Genomic DNA, 16784 nt, shown 5'->3' on the forward strand with positions numbered 1-16784 from the left:
TTAAATTACAGAACCAGAAAAGGTGAACATACTGCCACTACACTTGCTACTTTTCTAGTAAAAGCTTGATTAATTTAAACATTTCTAAAATTTGTGAATCAGGTGTTTGCAAAGAAATTGAAAATTACTAGTCTTGTTTCAAAATTCCAGTGACAAAATGATGTAAACCCCACTGCTCTGAAGAAAATCCTGGTTTTGATCATTGCTATAGATAGCTTTGCATCTAAAGGATAACTTCATTTCGGGAGTCAGAAGGGGTCAAGGCACTCAGGAGTCCGTCTGTCTTTGTATTTTGACTTAAACTGTGTTTTTTAGATTTGATTTTTTTTTTTTTTTTAAATCTTTTGTCTGCATAAAGTTGCAGCAATTTAATTAAAGTTGGAGTCCTGAAGTTAATCTAACCTGATGCAACTCCTGCTGACTAAACTTTACTTTGCAGGATAGATAGAATATTTCTGGGATAATCTGGACACTCAGATTTGAGTAATCTGATCCCTTTTTAAGGGAATTTTTGTTGTTGTTGTTGTTTAAGAGAATCAGCAGCATTTTCTCACATGTACCTTGATGACTGATGTCTGCTAGAACCTGTTGCTAGCTTTATAAATTGTCAGTGGAAAGGTCTTATGGCTAGTGTTATGAGGGCAGTTGGTCCCTGAGTTATGTGCTTACGTCTAGGTTTGCAGCATTCAAAAGGACTTCAGAGTATTTAAAAAATCTAGGAGGAACTACTGCTTCTTGTAATGTCTATAAAAGTACTTTCTTTAGATTTCTAAACAGTAGTTTGCCACTTGTCCTCAGAATCGGACAATTCATTTTTAGTCTTAGGTTTCCATGCTTTGATTCTCCTAGTGCTTTGAGTAGGGTTGGAGAAAATAGAACAGAAGGAATCTGAAAAGATGAGCAAACCTGCTGGAGCCCTTTTGGGCTCCATCTCCTTCTCTAAAAAGACCAGACAAAATTAATTCCATTATGTGGATATGAATATGTGAGGTCAAAAGACTGAAAACACTCTTGAGAAGGTCCTCTAACTAAGGAGTACTTGTCTTTTCCACTGCAAATTCAGACACTAAAAATATCATTAGACTAACTTAACAGAGAGACAGAGATTCTGGTAGTTTATTAGGAAAAGCTGCAATTCAGAAGTATTGAAAAGGAAGCTAGTGTTTCTGGGAGAAACTCCAAATATCTTCATAGGGGTTCACAATCCTGTGTCTGGTTCGACTGAAAATGCCCTTTCTTCCCTTTTGTGAGCCTTCTAGCTATCCATCGTGGCAACAAACAGTGCTATGCTTTATTGTTTTGCAGTCTGGGGAAAGCAAGTTAGTCCCCAACTTTAAAGACAGCTTGTGGAAAGTAGATGACGACGTGGAAGCCTAGAACAGTTGCATGTACAAATAGTTCAGCTGCAGTCTTGTCTGATGTGCTTTTCTGGGGTAGCTTGGCCTTCACTGATGTGATCCCTTCTCCTGTGTGAGACTCGATCCTAACTTCAACCTAAAATAGAATTGGTCTTGCAATTAGTGTCTCCTAGGTTTCTTAGTATTCCTCACATTCAAGGTTCATCTCTGTGTCATTAGGATCTTAATGAGTATGACTTAAAAAACTAGTTTTGCTTATTCTTCCTGCATCCTTTAATGTTCAGATCTCACATGAACATGCTGGTTATTACTTCTGGAAGGTAGGTACTAGCAACTGTGGCCGGATGAAATATTCTTTTTCAAATCACTTATGCAGAAGTGGCTGTCAGCCATTGCACTCTGTGAGACTTATGATTTTTTGTTGTTGTTTTTTTTTTTAAAGTAACTGTCTTGATTTGAGAGCCAGTTAGGCCTGTGTATGCTAGTGTAGAGGCCTGAGTTTGAGTAGAACTGTCTATAAATTTTTTCTATGCATTGCATTTACCCATACATAAGGATTCTGGATGTCTTTTGCTAGTTCAGCTTGTTTATTCTGCTTATATTTTTGAGTGTTTAGATATCTTAATGTTTTGTGTTCTTGGATGCTGAGTGGTGACAGCCATTAGTAGAATTTCTAGCATAAGATAGCCTCCCCCCTCCCCCCTCAGCTAATATAGCAATAAAGGTACACATACGTATACATGTGCACATACACACAGTAGTTAGATTCCTTACATTTAGTAGATCTTCTAATGACCTGGCTGATTAGCTTTAATTTGGACAACCAGACTTTCTTCACTGATCTGTTTGAGCAAAGCATAAGCAGTCTATTTTTATGAAAAATTGAGTACCTTTAAACATCCTTCAGTCCTGGTACTATTTCACAAAAAAAACCCTAGTTTTAAATTCTGAAGACTGAGACACTCATATCATACACGTTCTTTTTCTTCATAAACCAAAGAAAATTCCTATTATAAGAATTAGATCCTGATTTTGGAAAGTAATTCTGAACAAGCAGAGCCTTTTTAAAATTATTATTATTATTTGTTATTAAAAGGAAGCTTCAGTTTTGACTGCTAGTAGCAAAAGAGAGATTTATAGCTAAAATAACCTATGGAAAGAAAACAATACTGTTTGGAGATATTTCACCTCTGCAGAGCCAGTGTTTCTATTAAACAAATTCTTAATATTCTGACAGTGGATTCATATTCTGCACTAGAAACTTTCAGCTCCACTGTTAGAGCAATGTTGACTTCTTAATATTCCAGCTCTAAAGAATTGCAGTTCTTTTGTGGAACTTCAGTAAAATTACCTATTAAATGTCTTTTTTAGAGACAGTAGTTGACTGCTGGAGGATAAGAACTTCTTGCCACTGTGAATTAATGGGTGTCATGTAGGTACAAGAGTCCTTCACCCTCTCTAATCCATCCTGGCCATTTAGAAGAAACAGAGGTCTTGCTTTTCTTGGCAGATTCCTCAGTGAGTTCCTCTTCTTGTGTTTTTAAAAGGGGCAAACACACATCTAAAGAGTTGGGGAAAAGTCTGACAGGTTAAAGCTGTTTAATTTTCTGGTCCTTCTTTTTATAAGCATCAGGAAGGGTAGATGGCTTGCTTATGTAGTACAGTCCTCTTTCTGGAATGCAAGCTGTTCTTTCTTTCCTCTTTAAAAAAAAAAAAAAAGTCTTGGTGAAGCACATGAAGCACATGATAAAAGTCCTGGATGCCTGTTTGGTGTGTTCTTCACTTAAAAAATGCAGTTCCTCAGAAAGTTATAAAATGTGAAAATGTTAATCCTTGCAGTTTAAATATCATGGTTTTAGTATTTCAGCATGGTTTTGCTGAATTTTGTGAGAAGGGATACAGAATGTTGCTGAACTGTTCTTGAACTTGAGGAAAATACCTTGGATGCCTGTGACCTTAACAACAGATCTTTGAGCATGTTCCTCCTCAAAGTGAATTTGAATTGCTTTGACAATGAAGTGTCGAAGAATACATGCAGAAGAAAGTGCAGAGGATTTCTTTGTCTAGCACTAAACCACTTTAGATTCCTGCTGAGTATCTACACAGGGAAGAGTTTTGTTAGTACACATGACTAGTTATAGTAAAGGACAGAGCACTAACTGTGTGCTGCCAGCTTGGTGCCAAGCTGACACGTGGACTTTTTGTCAGTAACCTTGTAGTCAGTGCTGGGAGTCAGCATCTTAGATCTTGGTACAGGTATGCTTGGTACTTCTGACATACAAAATGTGAATACAAGTTTGCTTTGGTCCCAGAATAGATTTGTATAGTAAGATGACTTGCAGGACCTCAGGAGTAACCCGTTAAGAAATCCTACTATTGCTTACAATACTACAGAGAGGCTAGTGAGAAAATCAAGACGTTTTGGAGAAGAACCAGTGCTCAGCCAAGGATTTGCTTAATGCAGCAAGTGCAAGAAGTCCATCCCTGTATTCAAACAGGGAGCAAAGAGTGGAGTAGAGTCATATTTTGGCAGAAAACAAGGATCTATAAGACTAAAAGTGACTAGAGACCCTTGCACAAGTAAAGCAGGTTAGTGTATTTTAGAGTTTGGAAGATCAGATGCAGTATAACTGCTGTTTGAAGTAAATGGTCAAAGAAAAATCTGTTTTTAATAAGAAGTCTCTGTTAATGCTTGGTGAATTTCAATAGTGGATTGAGAAATGAGGGCCTGGTACTTTTACTTGGTAAGATGAAGAGGAAAAAAACCCACAAAATTTGTATGTATTCTGGAACTAGGGAGGGCAGAAAGAAGAAGCAATCACCTACTTAGTGTAAAAAAAAAAAAAAAAAAAAAGAGAGAGAGAGAGAACAGAGGTCAAAATATGAATGGGCTCAGATAAAATCTGCCTGTTTTGGAATAAACTGAAAGAGTAGAGTAAGATTCAGTAATTGTAAAATTGAATGCTTTCCTGTGTGAATATATCTCTTTTGTATGTTTACCCACTCTCCATGTCCTCAAGCAAACCTCTTTTTTTGGTGATGTGACCAAACCCTTTCCTTTTTTGTTTGTTTATTTGTTAACAGTCTTGTTTGGGGAAAGTCTTTTCAGTAAACCTGATGATAAAAATACTTGTTTTTCACTGGGGCATAAGCTGTAGTTTGCTTTCATCCTGTATCTGAGAAACCCTTTGGAAAGTGTTGAAGAGTGGGCTAGATAAGTTCTTTGATCATGTTGTGTATGAACAATTAGATTCATGTTTAGATCTGGTGTTTCTTTTCTTAGGGTTGATGAGTAACTTACCTGTTACTGATTTAAATGAAAGTGGGCATTTAATGCGTTAGAATCTTAACCTCTGAAGGGTTATCTCCAGCAATTATTTTGTCTGATCCCCCCCTTCCCCCCCCAGAGTATATGTATCAAAAAAGGAAACAGTTTTCATCAATAAAATCTGAATAGGCTACATTCTAGGAGTTTCTTTAGAAGTCAAGGCCGTACTACTCCTAAAATCACAACTGTTTTGTTAACTGGAATACTTTTGCCTTTGGAGATACTGGCACCATTACAGTGACTTACTCATTCTCTTTCTTCACCATCTAAAGATTCAGAGTGGGAAGGAATATATGGTATGTGAAACTTACAGATGTGTTGTGCTTTTGTATAAGTTGGATAAGCTATCTGAAATTTGTGCATGTAATTGAATCATTAATATTGTTTCTTTGAGCTTTCTGTAATGAACTCATGATAAAGTTTTTTGCATGATTTAAGTATTTTTCTAATCTATTGGGCCTTTCCTGCTCTTAGTCAAATTAACTTCAGTATTTTGAAAGTGCTTTAAATGTACCAGCTTCATATTTTTTGTTCTGTTCAATTGGATTTTGCTGTGAAGAACTGTTTTTTCAATTGTCGTAACGTTTAAATTGATGCTTTCTTGTATCAGACAGCTAAGCTGTGTTATTTGATCGGAATGCTATGCTTTTGGAATTCTTTTCTCTGACAAAGATGGTTCTGAGATATTCACTTTTCCATTTGTGGGGAGGGAGGCAAGACAAAAAACTTAAGTTTTAACTTGTGAAGTATTAGAACGAGCCAGGGTAATTCTCAGTCTCTTTAATCATCTGCTTATACATCAGAGGTCCTCGTTAATCAGTGAATGCTTTATGACTATACCATGAACAATTTATGTAACTCCCTTAGCATTTTTTTTCCCAAGTCCTGGATATATTTTTACTAGCTCAACTTCTTCGTCCTATTGTACTTTTGCCTTATTTTATTTTTCCCAAACTTAGGATCCTTCTGCAAGACTAAATCCTCTTTGCCCTCCTTTTCCAATACGGAGATATTTCTAGTTAAAAACTGTTATCATTTGGTTATGATCTTCAGGACTTCTTGTTATATTAGTGCTTGAAGTAGCCTCAGACAAAGAAAGTAAGAAGGGACAGTTCAGGCAAGACAAAAGAACCAGTGCTTTATTTATCATTCTGCTTAGTGCCGGAATTGAAATGAAATTTAGCCCGTACCAAGCTGAAATCCTAGTATTTTTTATATATGTGCTTTCTTCATCCATCAAAATGAAAATACCAGGTTCAGGCTTTGCTGTGGGGTTAATAACGCTGCGCTGGATTTTGCGTTACTGTTGCCAGTTTGAGTAGAGGTAGGTGTGTAATACTGTGGCCTGTACTGGGAACCTGGTATCCTTTACAGAGTAGAAGGGGGTATTGTGGCACAGCTACCAAGACTCTCAGTCTGACAGTTGGGAATCTTTTCTTTTTACTCTGAGTGTTCTTAAAGTAAAGGTTTCAGGAGTTTTTGGTTTGGGTTTTTGTTACAAAAGAAAACTAATAATTTTAGTCAGGAAAGAATAGTAATATGAGCAGGCTAAAATAATTTTAGGACATGGAAATGTGTTGAAACAAGCATTTATTTTGATATTCTTCAGGTTTATGCTTGCTTAGAGGTGGTAAATAAAGATCTTGCGTAACAAAATTGCGTATAAGCTAGTTCTGTGGATCTATGATATTAACCAGGTGCAGAAAAGAAATTGAACACTAACTCAAACCACAGAGGTCACTTAAAACTAATGTTCTGGAAAATGTTACTGTTAACCAAAATATCTTATCCATAGAATGTATCCTATTTGGGTATGGTGAGGATTTCTGTGTTCTTATGTTTCATTTGTGTGCATGCTGTTTTATCTTAAACAGATAGCTAAAGGGATGCTTCTTTCTTTCTTTGTGATGCCTGCATAAGAAATGAGTGTAGATATCACCCTTCTGAAATGAAGTTGTTACCACCCATGCAAGCCTGAGTTCATCAAATGTGGCTCTCTTCTTGATAAAGTGCATCAGGATGGTGAGGAGATAAAAAGCCTGTGTCTCATGCTTATATCTCCATCAAGAAGACTCTTTTAATACTTTATAAATAACTCAAGGTTACGCAGAATTGGTTTTAAGTTCGCATTTTCTGATTGCTTTCTGCATGTCATTCATGCAACTTTTTGTAGCACATGATGATAAAACATGAGTTTAAAACCACTTAGAATATGGTTGGAATATTAAATGAATGCATTGTAATACAAAGAAGTGAAGAAATTGGGTCTGAATCTCCCCACTCGGGTTTCAATTTTATTCGGACTTACTGATCTTACTGGTGAAGGGTGATGGCAGTAACTAGTGATAGCTACTTAGCTCTATACTAGTCAGACTGGTACATCAAGTTGGTGGTAGTCTGAATGTATAGCCACCCATTCTGGGGGTGATGGTAAGTATCCTGTGAGATGTAACATAATTACATTGGAAACAAAGCTACTTGTTATCCTTTTCTGTAAGAATTGCTTAAACCCTCAGTTTTGTGTACTGTGACAAGTCTCAAGACATTTTAAGAATTAACTTTCTTAAAACAGAGCTCTTTTTGGCTGACTTACAATACATTGTTTTTCTACCCATTTTGCAGTGGTAGTAAATGATGGGATTTTAAAAAATATCGGAGGGAACTGAGATTAAATTGAATCATTAATACTTGTCAGTAGATGTCATAACAGGTGAACTTTTTTTTTTTTTCCAATTGGTAATTAGTCTTTAGCAAAATATTACTATTGTATATTTAGGAAGCAGTTAGAGCAAACATGTGAGTCTCTAGAGAAAAAGAATGACAATATAGTATATGCATAGTGTAAATTATCGAATTCTACTTATTTTTAAAAAAAATCAAACTAATTTTCACCAGATTACATGAAATACCTTATTAGTCGTCATTGATTCTCCAAAGGGAAGCAAGGATTTTTTTTTTTTGCAGTGAGGCATGAGTAGTTTCATTGCCTATTGTAAATTGTTTTATTCCTTTTTAGAGGTAAGTCCTCATTTTGAAAGCTAAAAACTCAACTCCCTTGTTTTAAAAGAGGCTGTAGCACATAAATCACCGTTTTGTGCAAGATGCTTTTTTCTGAAGTTTTAATTTTTTTATTATGTAGATTTGATACCTTAGCTGTGGTAAAACATTCTTTAAACGATTTTCACAGAATTTCACAGAATGGTTGAGGTTAGAAGGCACCTCTGGAGATCATCTAGTCCAACACACCTGCTCAAGCAGGGTCACCTAGAGCACGTTGTACAGGATCGTGTCCAGGTGGGTTTTGAGTATCTCCAGAGAAGGAGACTCCACAACCTCTCTGAGCAACCTGTGCCAGGGCTCTGCCACCCTCACAGTGAAGAAGTTTTTTCTCATATTCAGATGGAACTTCCTGTGTTTCAGTTTGTGCCTGTTGCCTCGCATCCTGTCACGAGGCACCACCGAAGAGAGTCTGGACCCATCCTCTCAACACCCTCCCTTTAGATATTTATATACACTGATAAGATCCCCTCTCAGCCTTCTCTTCTCCAGGCTAAACAGGCCCAGCTCTCTCAGCCTTTCCTCATAAGAGAGATGCTCCAGTCCCCTAATCATCTTTGTAGCCCTTCTCTGGACTTGCTGCAGTAGTGCCACATCCCTCTTGTACTGGGGAGCCCAGAACATTTATATTTTAGTAATGTATTCTTTGTGAATATGAAGTATTTAAGTATTTGGGGATAAACACATACCAGGAAATGTTTTTTTTAAAAAAAATACCACTTTGCACAAATTTATCCTGTGTATATCCATCAAGAAAATACTTGCTGTGGGAACAAAAGATACAGTGCAGTCCTGTAAAGACTTTTTCCCTGTGTAACAAAGCATGATCTCTAAAACACCAATTATTGTCCTTTAGCCATTACCTTTTCCTAAAGTTTTGTAGAGCTTTTTAAATCTTTATAAAAATATTAAAAAAAAAAAATCTCAGTAGATCTGGTTTTATCTCCTCCTCTTCCCTCTCCCCAGGCAAATTCAGCTGTGCCTGTGCCATTCCTGACAGTTTGTCAAACCAGTTCTTAAAGCCATCCATCTCCAGTGTTGGAAACTTCACAACGTGCCAAGCCAATTGCTGTCCTTAGGATGAGAGGTTTTCCTCATGTCTATCCTCAATCTTATGTGCTGCATTATGTAACTTTGCAGAGGGGATAGGGGACTAAACTTCTTTGGAAGTGTTTCATGGAGAAAGGAGGAAAACAGTCATACTAAAGCAATTGACAGTTTTTAAGTGGTGTTGCTTTGGCTGTGTGTGTTATGCACCATACCCCAGAACAGTGTTCCCTTCTTTTTTGCAGCCATCCTCAGAATCTACTTGGAGAATATCACCACCTTTCTCGGTTTTTCTTTTCTTTAAGCTAAAAAACCCTGTATCTTTCTTCTGTCTTTGTTCATGTTCTCTAGATCTTCATCTCCTCTTGTTCTCTGGAATCTCTGCACATATCTCCAGTTGTTGCAGTTTGCCCCAAATTAGTCATATTACTCAAGCTGAGCTCTACTGATACACAGAGAGTAGGAGTGTTATTTCATGTGTCCTGCAAGCTGTGCTTTTGCTTATGCATCCCAGTTTGTTGTCTGCCTTTTTGCAGCAGCAGGGGACTGTTGATTTACGAGCTGAATTTGATTTTGTTTAAATTCACCAGTACTTTTCTGAAAAACTATTACCTGAACAGGTTACATTAACTTACTTGCATTCGTGTTTGGGTATGTCCTTTAGCAAAATCGTTCTTGAATCTGAATTGTTAAAAAGGCTGGAATTTTAGCCTTTCTTTCAAAGAGCTATATGGCTCTTAGCAAGAATTTTCTAAACAGCCTGGTCTGATTTCCAGTTGTTTTTGCCTCAAAAGCAAGCAGTATCTTTCGGAAGCTTTTACAGGCAAAGGAACATGTGGGAAGATTTCATGATGAAAAGAGTAAACACTTCTGTTGTGGCTGTGCTGTTGGCTCTCTTACAGTGAGTGCACCCAGTGTCTGAAGAAGAGGTAGAACAGTGTTCTTTTAGTCTGTTATGTGAGAGCTATGATCTGGAGAGAAATGATGGAAGAAATTTGCTTTAGTCAACTTGTTGGACTTTTCCATACTTGGTGTCTGAAGTAACTCCATTTAGAAGCTGTCCATTGGATTGGTGCTTTTTACAATTTCTCTCCTTTTCTTCATATAGTGCTCCAAAGAAACTTAGTAAAACTTCTGTTCTGTGGTGCCACACAGCAAATTCTGTGACCACTGATAGAGGAAAAATTTGGTCTCAAGAAGCAAAATTGTTCTGAATTCTTTGAGAGACACCCAGACCTAGGTGAAAGTGCGTCTCTTGGCACCTTCATGTCCCCTTCCTTTTTTGGTTTTTGATGAACTTCTGGAGGATGCCCCAAAGAATAAAAAGATGTGATGGTTTGAGTCCTCTGGACTGTTCTTGTAAAGGTGTGGGTTCCCCCTCTCCCTGCAGTGCATCAGGAGCAGATGGATGTGTTCTTCTCTCTTCAAGTTGGGTCATGGTAAAATAACTTCCTTGTTTTCTTTCTGAAGATTGTAGTATCCTGATTTTGGTTGCTTTACACTCTAATTTACTGTGGCATTCCTAGAGAGAGATTTTTTTTCAGGAAGTTTTGTTTAAGCAGGATGCATTTAATGACTCTGCACTGGAGGGCTGCAGATTTTCTTAAGTAGATGAGAGGTTTCATTAATAGTGGGTATTCAAATGTTCAGTTTGAAGCATGGATTTATACATTCATTTGTGCTCTATACCATTATGGTGATTATCATTTTTTCTAGAAGTTGGGAGATGAGCACTTGTTCAGCCTCTGAAAAAACTTAAGTATTTTGGCTTGCTTGGCATACATAATTGGTGTATACGTGAACTTCTGGATTAAGTCAATGATGGTCCTGACCCTCTAAATTTACTCTTAGTTCTTTGCTCTATAGCGTACTAGTATTTATACCTTGTTTTCCAGATAGTCACTGAATTTTGTACTGAGACAGAGCTATTTTCTGTGAAGCATCAGAAATGTAGGCAAAACAGAAGCCTAATGCAAACTTTCATCTAGACTTAGAAAAACAGTTACAATCCATTTGGACTCAGTTCCCCACTTGAATGCTAGAAAATCAGAAAAAAGAGTTCAAGTGGGATGTTTACCTATAAATAGAGTTCAAACACTATGTGAGTTCTTTCTCCTGCACTCCATTATGCATGGAGATCATATTCTGCTGTCTCCAGAGGCCAATGATAGTTTTTCTCCATAAGCATTAGGTAGCTTAAAGATGAAAGTAATTCCTCTCTCTTTACCTTTAGCCACTGAATAGGTGAGGTTGTCTGCAAAGTAACTTGTTTTCGAAGGTCAGAAGCCCTAAGGTAGATGATGCTTTAAATAGTTGGATTAATTAGAATGCTAGAAGGCAAGAACAAGAGTTTTGTGCACCTTCTGTAGCATGAATAAGGTTCCCCCCTCCCCCCTCCCGATGTTTCTTAGGGATATGTGATTCTTTTTCTTTGCTACTTAGTCTCCTTCAGTGGATGATGCCATTTCCACACTCCTCCTATGTATGAGTAGCAGTGATCCTAAAGCAAACTTCTCTCTTCATACTGAAGGATCTCTCAGGAGGTTAATACCAAGTTAATCCTACTGCTTAGAAGCTTGAAGGCATTGGCTTTGGTTTGTGTGTCATTCCAGGATATGTATTGGTCAGAATTAGTTTATTCAGAAGTTAATATTTCATGTTGGTTATGCCTAATTACAACTTTATATCGAATTCTCTGGGGAACTGGGTGACACAGTCTTAGTTCTTTGGGGTATATTTTTGAGATTTTTGGAGGCAAGCAGCTGTCAGACTTGAAATGAGGATATATTAATGTTAATCACTAAGGCATGAAAGGAGTTGAAGAATAACTGCCTACTTCTAGACCTGATATTTTTTTGTAAATTAATAAAATGAACCTTGTAAATCTTTCCTGATGATGGCATGAAGAAATTTCTTTTCAAACTTTCCTTGCAGAGGTTATGATGTTTTTTGGTTTTGGATCATTAATAAAGTTGCTGCCTTTATACCTATATGGTTTGCTAGTCTAAGCACTATAATCTCAAGTTAAAAAAAGAAAAACAAAAAACCCCAAACAGGTTACATTTTTCAAGAGTGACTGGAATTTTTCAAATACTTTGTATTAAGTACTCAGGAGCAGTCTCATTTCCCTCCCACTACAATCTGGATACTTCCTCAAAATGCTGGTGTCTCGGAGTCGATACCCCAAACTCTGTATGTGGAGCCTAGCTCCTTTGATTCTTGCTAGGGCACTAAATAGATTATATCAACTCCTGTGTATTCATTTAGCATTGTACACTGTCATTATGGTCCAGCTGAGTGTGCTGGTATGTATGCGTGCACTTACGCTTCATTTGACAGGGTGTGAGCAGGTGACTGTCTCTCTCTAGGGGAGACTTGCTGAGTCTGCTGTTTGGGTATGTGTCCATTTAAAAGCTAAACAAAACCAGACAAACAATTCAGCTTGTAGTTAAAGCTTTCCCTTAGCTAATGATAGTAATACTGTCCAGCATGGTACAACCAGAAGAGCATTTGTTTTGAGCACAAAAATGCTCTTGAATATTTGTTGCTGGCACTGTAGCCCAGGAGGAGGTGTTGCAGGACTGCTGCAGAGGGCGGCAGCCAGGGAGAGGGGATGGAGGCTTCAGGTACACAAGTACTGCACTGTGATTTTGCTGCCAGAACAAATCTTTTCTGGTGTGTACTGCAGATGTTTTTTGTTTTGTTTTTTATGCTCAGGGTGGAAAAAAAACTTAAGCGCTTGTTCATTTCAAAAAATGAAGAAAGGAAGTGGTAAGCTCTGATTACAATACCTCCCATTTAATCCTAGAGAAGCACCAAAGAACATTCATGCAGAAGAACAGTAATGGACAGTAGAGAACAGTAATGCAGAAGCTTATAACTTTACAGTACTTAATTCCATGTTCTTTTTCTCCTTTCTAATTTTGATTAAAGTTAGTATGGTGTTTTGAATATTCTTGTCAAAAGCAAGACCCTAATTTTACTTAAAAACAAAAACAAGTTAGAAACTTTAGTTGCTATGGATGGATGATCTTTTTTATTTAAAAGAAAACCAAACAATTTACTGTAGCTGGATAGAATTAACTGTTACACTGTGACTTAGTTTATAAAAACATCTGAGTGACTGTCAGATTTTGTTGCATAATGTTGCACTAAATAGAACTAGTTCTACATACTGGAGGAAGACAAAGTACTGTAAGCTTTCTATAGAATACAGTCTTTTTTTTAATATTCCAATATATGTGTCTGTATATATACATTAGGTCTTTACAGCATGAGAATGTCTTGAAAAAAGTAGTTCATGCTGGAGGGATCACCCCTGGTTTGATATGTGGCTTACAACAGTTGGAGTTAATTTGGGTTGCAACTGTCCTAGGGTTAGAGCAATTTCTTGCTGAATAATTGTTTTGTCTGACTCTTTCCTATTATACTTCTTCACTAGCAGTCCCTATTGATGTCAGTCAGGCTTTTGGGGGAAGGGGGTTGTTTTTTTGCTGGGGTGGTGTTTTACCTTTGCTGTTAACTCATAATGAGTAAATAAAAGCTATCTCCTCATATAAGCCAAAATTCAAATTTCTGTACTTGTAGGTTTTGCAAGCCTAAACTCAGAGATAGGATTTGAAAGAACCTATTCTGTAAGAATTTCTAATGCCGTATTTAGCTTAGCTCCTTCACTTTTGCTCTACGTTTATTTTTATTTATTTATTTAAGCCAGGTTCCTTGAGGAAACTAAACTTTTTTTTTTCTCACCATACATTCATACATACATTGAGGCCTGTGGCTAGCGGTGTCCCCCAGGGGTCAGTACTGGGTCCAGTCTTGTTCAACTTCTTCATCAATGACCTGGATGAAGGGACAGAGTGCACCCTCAGCAAGTTTGCTGACGATACAAAACTGGGAGGAGTGGCTGATACGCCAGAGGGCTGTGCTGCCATTCAGAGAGAGCTGGACCGGCTGGAGAGATGGGCAGAGAGGAACCTCATGAAGTTCAACAAAGGCAAGTGCAGGGTCCTGCACCAGGGGAGGAATAACCCCATATACCCGTACAGGTTAGGGGTTGACCTGCTGGAAAGCAGCTCTGTGGAGAAGGACCTGGGAGTGCTGGTGGACACCAAGTTGACCATGAGGCAGCAATGTGCCCTTGTGACCAAGAAGGCCAATGGCATCCTGGGCTGCATCAGGAAGAGTGTTGCCAGCAGGTCGAGGGAGGTGATGCCTCCCCTCTCCTCAGCCCTGGTGAGACCACATCTGGAGTACTGTGTCCAAATCTGGGCTCCCCAGTACAAGAGACATGGCACTACTGGAGACAGTCCAGCAGAGGGCTACAAAGATGATTAGGGGACTGGAGCATCTTCTTATGAGGAAAGGCTGAGAGAGCTTGGCCTGTTTAGCCTGGAGAAGAGAAGACTGAGAGGGGATCTTATCAATGTATACAAATATCTAAAGGGAGGGTGTTGAGAGGATGGGTCCAGACTCTTTTCGGTGGTGCCTGGCGACAGGATGCAGGGCAACGGGCACAAACTGAAACACAGGAAGTTCCATCTGAATATGAGAAAAAACTTCTTCACTGTGAGGGTGGCAGAGCCCTGGCACAGGTTGCTCAGAGAGGTTGTGGAGTCTCCTTCTCTGGAGATACTCAAAACCCACCTGGACACGATCCTGTACAACGTGCTCTAGGTGACCCTGCTTGAGCAGGGGGGCTTGGACTTTGATCTCCAGAGGTGCCTTCCAACCTCAACCATTCTGTGATTCTGTGATACAAAATCTTGTGGCTGAGGAAGATGCTACTCTTTTCCCTCCTTTCTACCTCTTAACCTCTCCATCTTGTTGCTTCTTGAATGTGTTAGCTGAGCAGATGCTCTGGCCAGCAGGGATGCCCTGAGATCAAAGATGTGATAAACTAGCAGTTACATGTCAAACCTAGCCACTGGTGGTAGAGAGGGAGGGAGAATTTCTGCCCAGGGGTTCATAGGTGTAATAATTTTCTGTGTGTAACAAACAGTTTTTTGTCTTGTTGCCTGTAGCATTTCATAGGTGTGGGAGACATATCAGGACCAAGGCTTAATTCTTTCAGTGTACTTTCAAAAGATAAATGGGAGGAGAGGGGTGAGAGAGGGAAGAGAGACTGAGTGAACACTCTAGACTGACCTAGACAGGTTCAGCATTAATGTCCATTCTGCTCATAACTGTGTTAAATTTTCGTTCCTCTGCTAGAGGAAGCATGAACACTTTCTCATACCTTAATTCTTCAAGCTTTGTGCTGAACTAGAAAGCCCTCTAATATTCTCCCCTGAGCTTTGGTTTGCTTTGTGTCTAAAACAGTTTGGCCATTGAATTGCTGTTTAAATGATGACTGTGACAGGACTGCCCCCCCTTGCGCCCCCCCCCCCCCCCTTACTGTTACTGCTTTTGTCCTAATTGTAGCTGCTTCTCTAGAACAAGAAGCAATCCAAGCGGAGGACTGCAGGAACAAAAGCAGATGTCTGTCCCAGACACTTATCTGCAGTGGGATGGGTGAAAAAGCAGTTGACTTTGTCAGATCTTTCTACCTTCAGAGCTTAGTGCTGCAGCAGCCACCTCTGGATTGCCAAGCAACATCTGCAGCTAATACGCAATTGCACATTCTGTTCTTTGTTTCAGCAGCACTGAAGAACTTGCAGTGCTTTGCAAGAACATATGTAGTTGGGCTCCACTTGTGGAAAAACACTCTTTTGGTGAAGGAAATGGAGTTTTTTTTGAAGAGTGAAGCTTCTTAAAAAGAAAAAAAAAGTGGTGGAGAAAAAGGAGCAGCAGCCTATAGTGGTTTTCTTTGAATATGTATCTGTAGAATATTCAACTTTGGATTCTGCAGAGACTGACAGTGTCTAATGCACAGAAAATAGCCAGTAAAGCAGATGATCAATGACCATAGTATAGGAGTAATTCATAATGCTTTCATATTAACTGCATGTAATATGTAAGGAAACTAAGTGCATTTAGAATAGATCAGCATGATTTTATGAACATATATTTGTGATGACCATGCCTGAATGTTTAGGTTTCCATAAGAAATCAGCTGTGTTGATAACTGCATCTGGTAACTTGTCACTTTATAAGGTGTAAGTAAAAGTAAGCTAACTTTTTTTTTTAGAGATTTAGTAGAAAAAATCTTAAGAAATGAAGAAGGTGTGGTCCTTTATAAACGAGTTTGATTAAAAAACCTCAACATTTCGACATTCAGAATGGCTAGCATAGGGTACATGAGGTGGCTGAGGTGGTTTAGTGGCTATTTGCTGACACCGTAAGGCAGAAATCTTTCTTCTCCTGTTCCTGGCTACACAATTTTCTCTCCTTATTTTTGCCAATTCTGGTGTTGGTCATACCCTTTGCTGGTCAAATTTAACCTGCTATTCTGGCAGAATACTCCCTTTTCTCGTTGCCAGCTATAAGTGCAAGGCAATTGGTAGAAGTGCCTAGGAAAAGACAAGGTTAGAAGAAGTATTGAGTCTTCTCCCGTTTTGGCAGTGGCCAAATATTAGATTAGCTCAGGATGTCTCGTGTTACTTCGGCTTTAGAAAAGGTAACTTAAGAATTTGCTTAATTTTCATACAGTGAGAGAAAATAGGTATTTTGTGAAACCAAGAGGCTTTAAAAATCAAACAAATTCAGTTATACTGTGGCAAAGTTTACCTGTTATGGCTAGGAGTTTAAATAAGATGCAACAGAGGAGTGGATACTTACATGGATAATTATTCTGGTATTATTGTTTCCTATTTAAACTCTTATATTTGATATTGAATTAAAACTTTGTCTCAAGGTTTAAACCAATCTTTTATTTTAGTAATTAAATATATGCACATTATTCCATATCTGTCAAATAGTTGCATTTTGAAAACAGGTAATTGGTGGATTGGGTTGATGGAGAGGAAGTGGGCGAAGTTGCAGACTACTTGGGGAGATTGGGATTTTGCTAGAAACATCTGTGAGTCTATGTAGAGCTGGCTTTTCATTATTGA

At 38.4% G+C, this 16784-nt stretch overlaps 1 protein-coding gene across 6 annotated transcripts in view; it reads left to right on the forward strand.

Annotated features, from left to right (window-relative positions):
• Positions 1 to 16784, forward strand: part of ANKHD1 (ankyrin repeat and KH domain containing 1) — a 123712-nt gene that overhangs the window by 15548 nt on the left and 91380 nt on the right. The window lies entirely within an intron of this gene.

The sequence above is a fragment of the Apteryx mantelli genome, chromosome 14 (genome assembly GCF_036417845.1).
Source record: "Apteryx mantelli isolate bAptMan1 chromosome 14, bAptMan1.hap1, whole genome shotgun sequence".
Classification (NCBI taxonomy): Eukaryota; Metazoa; Chordata; class Aves; order Apterygiformes; family Apterygidae; genus Apteryx; species Apteryx mantelli.